The 15005-nt window shown below is 42.3% G+C and overlaps 1 long non-coding RNA gene across 5 annotated transcripts in view; it reads left to right on the forward strand.

Annotated features, from left to right (window-relative positions):
* LOC105473541 (uncharacterized) overlaps positions 1 to 15005 on the forward strand; it is a 243729-nt gene that overhangs the window by 42918 nt on the left and 185806 nt on the right. For all 5 annotated transcript variants that reach the window (XR_011615396.1, XR_011615397.1, XR_011615394.1 and 2 more), the window contains exon 3: positions 9648 to 9753. This is a non-coding gene — a long non-coding RNA (uncharacterized lncRNA). The remainder of the gene's footprint in view (positions 1 to 9647; positions 9754 to 15005) is intronic.

Here is a 15005-nt window from a genome sequence, read left to right on the forward strand (position 1 = left end):
GTTGGCCAGGATGGTCTTGATCTGTTGACCTCGTGATCCACCCATCTCAGACTCCCAAAGTGCTGGGATTACAGGCGTGACCCATCGCGCCCAGCCTATAATCACTTTTTAAAAACCTTTTCTCTAAAGTTGGAAATTCAAGTTATTTCTAGTTTGTCACTACTATAACAATGGTTCCATAAACCTATTTTTTTTTTTTTTTGAGATGGAGTTTCACTGTTGTTCCCCAGGCTGGAGTGCAATGGCTTGATCTCAGCTCACTGCAACCTCCACCTCTCGTGTTCAAGCAATTCTCCTGACTCAATGTTTATTTGCATGTGTGATTACTTCTTTACTATTACTACTGGAGCAGATTGCAGTTTTTACACATTTTTCATTCCTACTACAAAATTGCTTTCCAGAAAGATTGAATAGATTTACACTCCTCAAAATACGATATGGAAGTGCTTCTTATCCTAATCTAGACAACAATTGAGAAATTTGTTGCCATTTTGACACTTGAAGCAGCATTGTCCCAAAGATGTTTTGCTTTGGAACTCTTGGATTTCCAGTAGGATTTATATCCACTTGTATTTATTTTGTGACTTGCTTTTGCTGAGTTTTTAACTGAAATGTGTATCCCTTTCTAATGGAGTCATATACGATTTTTTTTTTTTTTGAGACAGGATCTTGCTTTGTCACCCAGGCTGGAGTGCAGTGGTGCGATCTTGGCTCACTGCAACCGCTGCCTCCTGGGTTCAAGCGATTCTCCTGCCTCAGTCTCTCGAGTAGCTGGGATTACAAGCATGTGACACCACCCCTGGCTAATGTTGTATTTTTAGTAGAGACGGGTTTTCAACAAGTTGGCCAGGCTGGACTTGAACTCCTGACCTGAAGTGATCTGCCACCTTGGCCTCCCAAAGTGCTGGGATTACAGGTTTGAGCCACCACATCTGGCCTCGATTCATACAAGATCTTTATATATGGAGGGGTCAAGTTTTACCACATAACATACAAAAGCTTTTTGTGTTTATCATTTGCTTTTCACTTTTAAACTTACGAATATAATAAAATCATATTTAGTTGAATTTCACAGTGTTTTCCTTTTAGATTTCTGCTTTTGATAAAATACTTTAGCTCTATCCTGCTAAAAATTACACATAAATATTTACTGTTTTATCGTTTACTTTTTTAACACCTAAAACATCTCATACATCTGGAATTTATTTAGGGTGTGGTGTGAGTTCAGTGTTTATTTACATTTACTTTTAAAATTTGTTGAATGATTTATTCTTTTTCTACGGATTTTAAATTTCACCCTTATAGAATACTACACACACATACACACACACACACACATATATATGAAATATATATATACATGGGCATGCTTTTATACTTCCTATTCTGGTTCATTACTGTTTTTCTAATTTGGCGCAAGTAACATATTGCTTTAATTATTTGTACTATGTGTCACATGTTAATATTAGTGTGGCAAGTCCTTTCTGTAACTCTTCTTTTCCAAAATATGTTTGGCTTTTATAGTGTGCATCTCCTTCCATATGAATGTTAAAATTATTTGGTAAAATTTTAGAAAATGGTCCTGTCAAAGGTTTCACTAGCGTTGTTAAATGTAAAACTAAATTTGTAAAAAATTAGTTTCTATCAATACTAAGTTTCCCCATCAGAAATATGGTATTCTTTTTTGCTTATTATCACTTTTTATATCTCTCAGTAAAATTTTTTTAGTTTTTTTCCATCATCTAGACCCTGAATATTACTTATGAATTTCACTCCCACTTTGCCAAAAACTTGAATAAAGTTTCATCAGGACATAGTTGGTACTGGGCTCGGTGGCTCAGCCTGTAATCTCAGCACTTTGGAAGGCCGAGGCAGGTGGATTGCCTGAGCCCAGGAGTTCAAGGCTAGCCTGGACAACACAGCGAAACTCCAGCTCTAAAAAAAAAAAAAAAAAAAAAAAATTGAAAATTGAAAATTAGCTGGGCATGGTAGTGCACACCTGTGATCTCAGCTACTCCGGAGGTAGAGATGGGAGGGAGCATCACGTGAGTCCAGGAGGTGGAAGCTGCAGTGAACTGTGATTGCACCTCTGCCTGGGTGACAGAGCAAGACACTGCCTGGATAAAAAAAAAAAAAGACATACTTGGCCTTGGCTTCTGGGGAGTAGTGGGGAATTAGGCCATAATAGATAGGAAAATCCATGGATGGAGGCACATGATATGATATAAAACATTTAAAAATTGCTTTTATAAATGAGATTTTAAAATGTCATTGTATTTCTTTGTTTTATTTTGAGATAGGATCTTGCTCTGTCATGGGATGGAGTACATTGACATGAACACAGTTCACTGCAGCCTTGACCTCCCAGGCTCAAGCGGTCCCCCCACCTCAGCCCCCCAAGTAGCTGGAACTACAGGAACCACCACTCCCAGCTAATTTTTGGACTTTTTTGTAGAGACAGACCATGATGCCCAGGCTAGTTTCAAAGTCCTGGGTTCAAAAGATCCCCCTGCCTCAGCCTCCCAAAGTGTTAAGATTACAGGCATGAGCCACTATGCCCAGCCCTCCATTATATTTCTGAACATATTATTAAGAAAATATAGGCAAGGTGGCCAGGCGCGGTGGCTCATGCCTGTAATCCCAGCACTTTGGGAGGCCAAGGTGGGCAGACCACAAGGTCAGGAGATCGAGACCATGCTGGCTAACATGGTGAAACTCCGTCTCTACTAAAAATACAAAAAATTAGCCGGGCATGGTGGCGGGCACCTGTAGTCCCAGCTACTCGGGAGGCTGAGGCAGGAGAATGGCGTGAACCCAGGACGCAGAGCTTGCAGTGAGCCAAGATTGCGCCACTGTACTCCAACCTGGGCAAGAGAGCGAGACTCAGTCTCAAAAAAAAAAAAAAAAAAAAAAAAGAATAATACAGGCTAAGTATAAATGTTGAATATTTATTTTATATAATTAACTTTAATAGCTTTGTATATTTGTATTAGCTATAATCATTTTTAGGTTGGATATCTTGGGCTTTGCAAAGAGATAATCATATTGTTTGCAAGAAATGTTTGTCAGTACTTAGAATTTTTACTTCTTTTTCTTATGGACCAATATAGTATAGTGCTAAAAAAAAAATAGGTGTTTGAGACAGACAGACCTGGGCTAAATTTCAACCGTACCACCTATTAACTTGAACCTTCTGCAATTCATCTAATCTCTGAGGGTCAGTTTCCTCAAAGAAGCATAATAATACCTACTTTAGGGAGATCTTAGGAGGATTAAATGAAATATTGTCTATAAAGCACATAACCCAGTAGCTGGCACATACAGCTGCTATTATTGCTTGTCTGATTGCATTGGCTGGAACTCCCAGAACGTTAAATAATAATGGTAATTGTGGACATCTAGACTTTAATGGTAATAGAGTCATTTCTAAATGAAAATACCAGGCACTGTTGATGATGATGATGATGACGATGAACATTTATTAAGCATTTGTGCCCCATTCAGCATATATATCATAGAGACAATTGCAGGAAATTACCCCAGCATCTTGCATACTTGCTCTTGATAACATTGCTTTTATTCACTCATTCCCTCATTCAGTTAATTCATTCAACAGACATTTGTTGAGCATGTCTAGAGGCTCTCATTTATTATGCCTCAATTCTAGCTATCTTCATTTTGGATATGGTGTTACTTATGTGTTGAAGGAGGGAGAAACAGATACAGAAATAGTCAGTGGAAGATAACCGCATTGAGGCTTCATGTATAAACCACTCATAGAGCTACCTATGTGCATAGATTATGGCACTGTCCTTTTATTATGTCCTTTCTTGTCCTTTATGCTTGGGCTGTCTGGCCTCATTGAAAGCAAAGAATGAGGTTTAGAGTTTGTAATGAGATGAAGGATGGGACTGAGCTTTTTCTGATGGAAGCTCATCCATTCATTCAACCATCATTGGCTGATGCTAATAAAAATAAGATGGATAAAGTGTGGATTTTGTCTTGGAGTTTTCATAACTGAGAAAACCACGAGTGTGAGGAATATTATTCCAGAACATATAAAGATGATGAAAACAGAGAGAGAGAAGTGCTGGTTCAGGAAGGCAGGGGGCTTGAGGGCTTGTTTGAGGGTGGAGACGTGGGGCTATAGAGACGGTGGAGTTAGGACTGGCCTCCCCAGAGTTCTGGTGTTATGAGAGATTGGCAAGAATTTTCTGGGTGGTCAAGAAAGGGCATACTGGTGGTGGGAACGGTTATGCAAAGACGCAGAGACTTGTGGGAGCGGGTCGCTTAGTCTGCCAATAAACAGCCGTTCTTCCACAGTGGAGTTGTATGGAAAATAAGTGGATTTTGTGACTGAATTTTATTTGATGTAGCCCAGCTACAAATTAGAGCTTATCTTGGAGAGTTTAATGAGGTCAGCAGAGCAGAGAAGGGAAGCAGCTATGCCTTGTTAATATTCATAGTCATGATATTTACTGGGACAAAACAAAAATAAAGCCCAAAAATATAGTCTTTTCTGGAAAAAGATTGGGGAACAAATGAGAAACTGAAGGAATTTACTGCCCCTAGCAAAAGCAAAAAAATGAATTAACTTCCTTCACATTTGCTCAGTCCTTCTATTTCCCTTCCCATTTTTCTTCTCCTAGACCCTTGCTGAGCAGCAAGTTTCTTACAACATGGATGAGAAATATTAGCTGGGAGCATAGAAGAAGATTATTTAACTCTCTCCCTAAAAGCATATGCAAATGGTGTACACAGGAATGAATTCAGAATTTGGGTATTAATTCATTTTTCCTCCAGAGTCAGCTTCTCCTTCTTTCTCTCTGTATCCTGCTTCCTTTCAGGTATGTGGGTTTGGCAGGCTATTCATGGGTGGAACCCACAGACACAAGGAAGTGATTTTATGGGCTTTCTTCTGGGCTCATGTACAATTTAAAAAAATTCCTTTTGATCCTCGAAGATCCCAGCAGCCAACTCTGGTTAACATCACCAAGAAGCCAGCCGCACCCAGAGCTGTCCTAGGAGCTAGACTTCTCACGTGCCAAGCTGCTGGCAGTTCTGTCTCCTTGCCTGAGACAGAAGGCATCTTGAGAAGATTCAAATGAAGGGAAATGGAGAGTTGGAGAATTAGCATATGCATTTAATTAATGTTTACATCTGTGAAAAGCATTTTGTACCAAATAAATATCAGATACATTTCTTAAAACTTCCATCGCCGTCTTCCCCTCTCTTGGGGAAAAGAGTTAACTAGCTTTAATCCTTGTTTTCTATACGGAAATTCCTGCGTGTGGGTCCAGTAAGAGCTTAAGATTGATCCTGTCCTGGTCATCTGAAACTTCTTCCTGTTTTTCTAAAATTCCTAGAGGTGTTTGTAATGGAACGACTCCTAGGGCACATTGAGGGGTTGGGGGAAATGCAGGGAAAGTAGAAGTCTGGAGAGGAGCAAGTGAACAGATTTTCAAAAGGGGATGCCTCAAAAAGTAACCATCCCCGTGAGCTAGAGAGCAATTATTGTCTAATGAGGCTGGACCAGTCCTTTAACCTGAGACTCTCTCCTTTGGCCTTTGATGAGGGCCACTGAGCAGGGCATTTGATGGCTTTTTGAGCCCTTACAAATAAAAATGGCCATGTATTAGTTATGAATGTGTTCCCGACTGGACCCATTCCTTTAATGGGACTACTAGGCTAGTTCTATCAAGGAAGTACTGGAATCCTAGTGTATATTAACCAACATCTTGCTTAACTACTTCATTGAATTTGAGTAAGGTTTCTGAGCTATGCACACAAAGTCTCCCCATGTAGATAAATTAGAAAATTATAGGTTGGTGATAATATAATGAGAAAGAATTGCATGCCATTGAACACCTGGGTTCCAAATATGAAGAACAAAGATTAGCATCAATCGGGGAGATTACCTTATTGCTGAACCGCAGGGCCCTGTCATATAGGACATTTTTATTTATGGCATGTTTGAAGGCAGATTTTGATTCATTATGTTCGTAGATAACATAGTGGAAACACTAAATAATGGAATTGTACCCATCAAATGAGCTGGAACCATGAATCAGAAAGCTATAGCTGGAAACAGTAGAAATTGATCTTCTATTTTCTTCTCCCTCTTTCTCCACATCCTTCTCTGTCTCTCCTTCATCTTTACAGCATGTATAAATTTATAAACTCCATGCAGTACTGCCGAAAAATTAAATGAGATGAGGAAAAGTGGGAGAGGTAATATTATTCCATATACTCTTCAGATGAGACTCAGAATTTTAGGGAGGTCCAAGATCACATAACTCCTAAGTAGTATCAGTAGGGGCAGAATTCAAATCCTAGCTCCCCCTCCTGTTTTAATTTTCTTTTCCTTTCTTTTTTTTTTTTTTGAGATGGAGTCTTGCTCTGTTGCCCAGACGGGAGTGCAATGGCACGATCTCAGCTCACTGCAAACTCTGCCTCTTGGTTCAAGTGATTCTCCTGCTTCAGCCTCCCACATAGCTGGGATTACAGGCATCCACCAATACACCCTGCTAATTTTTTGTATTTTTAGTAGAGACAGTGTTTCGCCATGTTGGTCAGGCTGGTCTCGAACTCCTGACCTCGGGTGATCCACCTGCCTCGGACTCGCAAAGTGCTGGGATTACAGGTGTGAGCCACCATGCCTAGTCTAGCTCCCCTCTTTTGCATACATAGTATGCTGAAGTTCTCTAGACATATTCTTTGAGAATGACAATGGCTGCTTTGCTGAGCACAAGCATTCAATGTAATAAAATGGCGGCTACAGAATTAGGCACATGCTTAATATGTTCTTTCAATCAGGCAACCAGGCCTGGGATAAAGCAACTCCTGCTAACATGTACTTCTGCTGAGTCAAACATCAAAAAGATCCCAGAGCTAAAAATAAAGGGGTCATAAAATGTATTCAGGCCACAAGATCAAGAACCAGCACTTTAGATGGGCAACCGCATATGCTGAAAATAATGATTCAGTGCTGAAAACGAAAATTTTAGAGCAAAAAGGGACTAAAAGAAATAATGTAATGTAATCCCCCACTTGGATGTGGAGAATGCTGAACAGAGAGAACTCAGTTGCTTTGCTCAAGATTACCCAATTAATAATTGGCAGGATTGGTTTCTTGTATCTGGTTCAGGGTTCTCTATTCCATCATAGTGTTCTGACTTATTATAATGGCAATGACTTACATTTGTGAAGTAACTCTTTACACTCTAAAACTTCTATTATATTTAAAAAATGTAAGGCAAATATTATGCCCATATTACAGATGGGGCAACTGAGGCAAAGAGAATCTAGATGATTTGCCAAAGGGCATACAACTAATGAATGATAGACTATGACGCAAGATTTGTCTTGGACCCTTTGCCAGGCTTGCAGCAGGGGGCACCCAGTCTATTTGGCTCTCTGGGCTGCATCTGGCTTGCACAGTTCCTGCGGTCGTGTAACTGCACACTCAGCTCCTGGTGGGAGGGAGTTTGTGAGTGAGCAAGTGTGGGGTTCAGCTGGCCGCTGCAAGCCCTGACACAGGAGCAAACTCTGTGTGGGGCCTGAGGCCACACCAGGCATGTTGCCCTGAGGGGACCACAGTTGCGTGCAGGCAGGGATGCCTGCAATCCTGAAGCCCCAGAGAGAGTATTACAGTGTGCTAATTAGTTCTTTTAGTTCCACTGTCTGCAGCCCAATAGATGGCTGCAGGACTGGCTTGGCCCTGATGCTTCTTCCATCATGTGGGGTGGCTGCCCTCTACCAGCAAGGGCAGAGGGCCAGTGTCACAGTCTTTCTGGGTGCCCATGTTTGGTGCATCCTGAGCTCTTGTCCCGCATCCAAGAAGAATGAGGTCATGCTGACAATTGAAGGGTGTTGAGGTGGGAGAATTTTATTGAGCAATGAAACTGCTCTCAGCAGAGAGGGGATGGAAAGGCTGGGTTGTCTCAGTGTGGCTGAGTCTGGGGATTTTTATAGGCACAGGATGGGTGAGGGGCAGACCATAGGTAGTATTAAAAAGGATAATATTTGATTGTTTAAAAGGCATTATTCAGAAAGAGCCAATCAAGAAAGGGCAGACAAACAGGAACAGAAGTTCTCACTCAGGGTCGCAGGTTTCATCTGGAACCAGCAGTCCAGGCTGTTTTTGGCTTGAAGGTGGAGTTTCACCAGGGACCTGACCCTGTTTGCTTAGGCATTTGTCTGCCTCCTGCCGCCCTCAACAAGACAGTCAAACCTAAGTTTTTTGGCTTCCAATCTACTTGCCTCTGAGCTGTTTTACTCATAATACTTCTGATGCCAAATGTGTGGGATTTTTCTTCTACCTCGAAACCCATTCTCTGGTTTTCCTGACACCAGCTACGTGTCCTACAATTCCTTTATGCCACAGCTACCTGGAGTTGGCAGAGACCCCACAGGTCAAGACTCAATCCCACAAAACTACCCCAAGTTCAGACACCAATTGCAAGTTCCAGGTTTCTACCTGTACTTCTGACCAACAGGCTATAAACAGGCTGCTCCCACAACCCAGTTCTCATGTTCCATAATTTGCTAGAATGTCTCTCAGAACTCAGGAAAGAGCTTTACTTAGGGTACAACAGACACATTGGTTTTCCATCTCTTGATGCTTAGGGCAAGGTATGGGGATGGGGCATGGAGCTTCTATGCCCTTTCTTGGTGTGCCACCCTCTCAACACCTCAGTGTGTCCCCATGTAAAAACTCTCCAAACCCCCTTTGTTTAGGGGTTTTTATGGAAGGCTCATTATATAGGCATGATTGATTAAATCATTAACCATCAGAGATTGACTCAGTCTCCAGCCAGTAGCGATCAGAGGATAGGACTGAAAGTTTCAACCCTGTAATCACACCAGAGTCTTTCTGGCCACCAACCCCCATCCTAAAGCTATCTTGGAGCCCTAAGCTACTAGATCTCTCGTAAGAATACAAATGACACTTGCTTTTGCATTTTTTTTCTTTTTCTGAGACAGAGTTTCACTCTGTCACCCAGGCTGGAGTGCAGTGGCGTGATCTCAGCTCACTGAAACCTCGGCCCCCCAGGTTCAAGCAATTCTCCTGCCTCAGCCTCCTGAGTAGCAGGGACTACAGGTGTGTGCCACCACGCCAGGCTAATTTTTTTTTTTTTTTTTTTTTTGTATTTTTAGTAGAGACGGGGTTTCACCATGTTGGCTAGGCTGGTCTCAAACTCCTGACCTCAGGTGATCCACCTGCCTTGGCCTCCCAAAGCACTGGGATTACAGGTGTGAGCAACTATGCTGGGCCACTTTTGCCTTTCTTTAGCATAGAAAAGGCGAGGGTTTTAGGAGCTGTGTGCCAGGGACCAGGGAAAAAAGATGAAATATCTTTATTTTTTTCACACTGCCTATCCCTGCACTTGCCACAGGGGAGGTGTTTGAATAGACTGTGCAGGCTCTTTGGCTGGGTTCACCAGGGTGCACCTGAAGGAAGTGGCCCTGGTCTGCTGCAAGTACAGGAGCCTCACTCAGCATCCTCAATACATTCTTGGAAACTGGTTTGAAGCAAAGCAACATACAGCAGGTCCTTGAATAACATCATTTCCTTCAAGGTTTTTACTTTGTTATCAAGTTGATGAGAAAAACAATATTGTTTTGTTATTTGTCGTTTTGCTTAGGTTGTAGTTTCCAAGAACCGGTCAACACCATCAAGTGAGGATTTACAGTACTGCTTCTGCCATCTTTCTCATGGTACTTGTTTGTCAAAGGAAGAAGTGGTGGAGGGTGAGCTATTATCCTTACTCAAAAAATCAGCAATCTTCCCTTCCCTTTCCTTCTCTTCCCTTCCCTTCCCTCCCCTCCCCTCCCCTCCCCTTCTCTCCCCTCCCTTCCCCTCCCCTCCCCTCCCCTTCCCTTCCCTTCCTTTCCCAACTCCATTGTGCTATAGATCATGAGTTTTTGTTGTTGTTTACCTTGACTTGCCCAATTCCAATTTTGTTGCTGTTCTGTAAAGACTAACCTCATAGCTAGAGCAAAGGACTGACAACTGTTTTTTGTTTGTTTGTTTGTTTGTTTGTTTTGCTTACTGTGTTGGGCAGAATAATGGCCCCACCCACTCAAAGATATTTGTGCCTTAATCCTCAGAAAATATGAATACTTCATGTTATCTGGCAAAATAAACTTTGCAAATATGATTGATGAAGGTAAGGGTACAGGCCTTGAGGTAGAAAGGGTATCCTGGATTATTCAGGTGGGCCTAATCTAGCCCTCTCTGACTGTGGTCAGGTCGAGAGAGAGAGAGAGAAGTGATAATGGAAGCAGGGTTAGAGAAATGCAACTTTGCTGGCTTTGAAGATGCAGAAAGGGACTGAAATCCAAAAAATTCAAGGAGCCTCTAGAAGCTGGAGAAAGCATGGAAATTGGTTTTTTTCCCTAGAACTTCCAGAAAGGGATGCAGACTTGCTGATGCCTTGGGTTTAGACTGGTGAGACCTATGTTGAACTTTGAACCTACAGAACTGTAAGATAACACATTGGTCTCGTTTTGAGTGACTAAATTTGTGGTTTTTTGCTGCTATAGCAAGTTACAGCTTCTCCTCAGAGACAGGGTGGACCCCTACTCAAAATTTGGTTCATATGTCAAGCCTGGTGATGATGCCCTCAATATATACATTTGCCAACAGGGTAATAAAAGGTTTGTTACTTACATAATAAGTCTTTCAGTGTGGCTCCCAAGCAGGTCCAGAAATAGCTTGAAAAAGCAGAGAAAGGAGACTGGCTTGCAAGTATTATGGTAGTTAGGCGGTGGGGATGGAGTAAAGGTTCTCGTGCACGGTTTGATCGTCCCATTGGCTCCAAAGGAGAGAGCACCCAGGCTTTCTTAGCAGCTTGCCAAGGTGTGGGGTAGTAAAGGAATAAGGTGGAGTGAGGCTTAAATAATGTCAATAGTCAAACAGCAAGAAATGGAGTCAGACTCTATTATACAGCAACAAGAGAAAGCTGGTACACTAATCTTCCTCTAGCTCCATCTATGCAGACTGTGAATCTGCCCATTCATCCACCCTGTATTCTATTATGTATCCACTGCATGCCAGATATAGTTCTAGAGATTATGGATGTAGCAATGTCCATGAAATAATATTTTTTCCTGTTGTACTCACAGTCTAGTAGGAGTGAACACTGAATTGACTCAGAAGTATTTGATTATTTGCTGAGGATCACAGTTGTAGTATTTTGAGGACCATAAGAGACCACAATGGAGAGGGAAACTTTTCTTTATACTAATTTTAGGAGAACTTTCCCTGGAAAGATGAGAGTTGGCATAGTTGAACTGGCAGTTCAACACCCAGTGGTAGAGACGAAAGAATTCTAGGCAGAAGAGAAAAGCAGAGACAAAGGCATAGATGCATGAAGTTATGTCTGTGTTGCAGTCAATGGGATTAAAACATGAGGATTTTTTTTCACCCTTTGATTGTGGGCTTGGGATTGGGGAATGAGGATTAGGGGGGCAGTTTGGAAGGAAAAGCTGGAATAGTAAGAGAGAGTGGGGTTAAAGATGACCCACTGTTGGTTAGCTGCATGTTGACCTAATGTAAGGTTGTGAGTTTGTTTTCAGTCTAAAGTCATTGACTCATACCCAGTTTAATATACTTGAAGGAAAACATATGAGATCTATAAAGTAGACAAGATTGGAAAGAAATTGTTTCAAGAAAAGGAAGTTAATCAGTAACTGAGTCTAACTGGTATAGACTACAGTTTCTTTTCCAATAATGGCCCAAGGAAATGATGCACAAAGTATGTGGAATTATGATTGCTCATTGAAGAGGGAGTTTGCTTTGGGGGTGGACTGAGGGGTTGGCGAAGGAATAAAGATGCTCATCATGACTCAGATTATGTCTTCTCTCCCTTGGGTCCTCCTCCTGGTGACACCCTAGAACATCCTGGGACATTGCTGTTTTTATCTTTTTTTTTTTTTTTTTTTTTTTTTTTTTTTTAGATAAAGTCTTGCTCTTGTCCTCTAGGCTGGAGTATAATGGCATAATCTCAGCTCACTGCAACCTCGGCCTCCCAGGTTCAAACAATTCTCCTGCCTCAGCCTCCTGAGTAGCTGGGATTATAGGTGGCTGCCACCACGCCTGGCTAATTTTTGTAGATTTAATAGAGATGGGGTTTCACCATGTTGGCCAGGCTGGTCTCCAACTCCTGACCTCAGGTGATCTGCCTGCCTCGGCCTCCCAAAGTGCTGGGATTACAGGTGTGAGCCACCGCGCCCGGCCATCATTGTTGGTCTTTAAACTCCATTTCTCCCCAGAGGGCTGGTACCTTGGTAGTAGCCTCTACCCTCATGTGGGTATCATCTGGGGCAGTCTGGATTTGTATAAGAATTCCAATGTTAATGATGGAGTTCTGTTGGAAAGAGGGACAAGTCTTCTTTCAAATTCTCATCCCCACCTGGTGCTGCGTTCTCCCTTCTCTCTCCCTCTGTTTTGTATTTTAGATTCAGGGGGATCTTTCACATATATAACAAGTTCTTGCTTTGAACTTAAAAATAAACGCTATGAAAAAAGAAATGTGTGTTCCAATCTGACTTGAAAATGCCCAAATGTGATTAGTATTAGACTGTGAAATACCTCTGCTTATCTCCAGGAGCCAGCTGCTGGGAGCATTTTGAGGGATCAGGCTGGTTGTTGTGGGTGATGTTTTTTTAAAACAAAACATAAGCCCCAAATGATCTGTGTATAGACTCTCCATGAAGTCCCCTTTGTCAAAAACTCTGTCTTTCTAATTTTTATTCTCCCCTCATTTGTCCCAATCCCAATCATGGAAGACAGTGTGGGAGTCAAATAGGTTCCAGTTTCAATCTGGCCATTTCCCTCTTGCTTCTCTCTGTATTTCAGCCTTTCTCTTTTCTAAACTTGCCTGGCTGCACCTAAGGACTTTCCACTTGAGGAAACAAATTATTTGGGTCATACAGGCCACCACTGCTATTTATGAGCCAAAAAAATGCCACTTGGCATTTGGAAAACTGATTTATTAATACACGCAGGGTCTTGCATGTCGACAACTGCAAATTATGGATAACAGATTTGCATCTTCTATAATTTCATGGCCTCATTCAAAAGGACCTAATGAGCTAACAAAAAGGGCTAAATGATAAAATGTTTTTTTTCTCTCAAAGCTCTTTTTGACTTACCTGCCTACCTCTCCCATCAAAAAGTAAGAAAGAAGAAGGAAAGAAAACAAAAAATATTAATTTACTGAAAAGCTTAACTTTAAAGCATTATGAGATTTTAAATCCGTGAATTACTCTGTATGATATACGAGTCAATTACAAAAAGAATAGGAAATAGTAACAGGTTTGCATCAATCTTCAGCTAAACTGTGTTCAGGGAAATGAAGCTAGAATTCAATCGAACAGGGAGCTAACATTAAATTCCTTCTGAACACACTACTCTGGAAGAATATTTGAGGGACACTAAAAGTGAAAAATAAGGTATATTTGTGTTTGGTGAATGTGCACTATATTTGAAGAGACAAGATACTAAAAGTTGTGTATTGACATCGAAAACTTCCTTAGCAATGTACTCCCAAGAGAGGTGAAGCAGCAGAGGGTCATTACTTGGCAAATAAGCAAAAAGGATAATAATTACCGCTAACTGGAGGCATTACTGTGGGATTGTAGGGATCTGTATTAGTCCGTTTTGTGTTACTATAAAGGAATACCTGAGGCTAGATAATTTATGAAGAAGAGAGTTTTAATTGGCTCATGGTTCTGCAGGCTGTACACAAAGTAGGGTGCCTGGATCTGGTGAGGGTTTCAGAAAGCTTCCAATCACGGCAGAAGGTGAAGAGGAGCCAGGCTGTCACATGACAAGAGAGAGGGCAAGCCAGAGAAGGGAGAGGTCTCAGGCTCTTTTAAACAACCAGATCTTATGTGAACTAACTGAGCAAGAACAGATTCATCACCAAGGGGATGGTGCTAAGCCATTCATGAGGGATCCACCCATATCATCTAACACTTCCCAGTAGGCCCCACTTCTAACATTGGAAGTCACATTTCAACATGAGATTTGGAGGGGACAAATAGTATGTCAGAGTCTGCAAGGATTTCTTTCTCTCACCCCAGCCCCCTCCATTCTTTTTTTTTTTTTTTTTTTTTGAGACAGCATTTGACTCTGTTGCCCAGTCTGGAGTGCAGTGGCATGATTATGGCTCACTGCAGCCTCAGCCTCAACCTCCCAGGCTCAAGTGATTCTCCCACCTCAGCCTCCCAGTCCTCAGTCTCCTGGAACTACAGGTGTATACCACCATGCCCAGCTACTTTTTAAATTTTTTTTTTTTTTTTTGAGATGGAGTCTCGCTCTGTCGCCCAGGCTGGACTGCAGTGGCCGGATCTCAGCTCACTGCAAGCTCCACCTCCCGGGTTCACGCCATTCTCCTGCCTCAGCCTCCCGAGTAGCTGGGACTACAGGCGCCCGCCACCGCACCTGGCTAGTTTTTTTTTGTATTTTTTAGTAGAGACGGGGTTTCACCGTGTTAGCCAGGATGATCTCGATCTCCTGACCTCGTGATCCGCCCGTCTCGGCCTCCCTAAATTGTTTTTAAGAGATGAGATCTCCCTATACTTCCCAGGCTGTTTTCAAACTTCTGGGTTCAAGCAATCCTCATGCTTCAGCCTCCCACAGCACTGGAATTACAAGTGTGAGCTCCTGCTCCTGGGCCCTGAGAGGATTTCAAGTAAGAGATAGATTACTTCAAGGCTGGGCGCGGTGGCTCAAGCCTGTAATCCCAGCACTTTGGGAGGCTGAGATGGGCGGATCACGAGGTCAGGAGATCGAGACCATCCTGGCGAACACGGTGAAACTGCGTGTCTACTGAAAAAATACAAAAAACTAGCTGGGCAAGGTGGCGGGTGCCTGTAGTCCCAGCTACTCGGGAGGCTGAGGCAGGAGAATGGCGTAAACCCGGAGGTGGAGCTTGCAGTGAGCTGAGATCCGGCCATTGCACTCCAGCCTGGGAGACAGAACAAGACTCCGT

This window comes from Macaca nemestrina, chromosome 17, assembly GCF_043159975.1.
Source record: "Macaca nemestrina isolate mMacNem1 chromosome 17, mMacNem.hap1, whole genome shotgun sequence".
NCBI classification, from domain to species: Eukaryota; Metazoa; Chordata; class Mammalia; order Primates; family Cercopithecidae; genus Macaca; species Macaca nemestrina.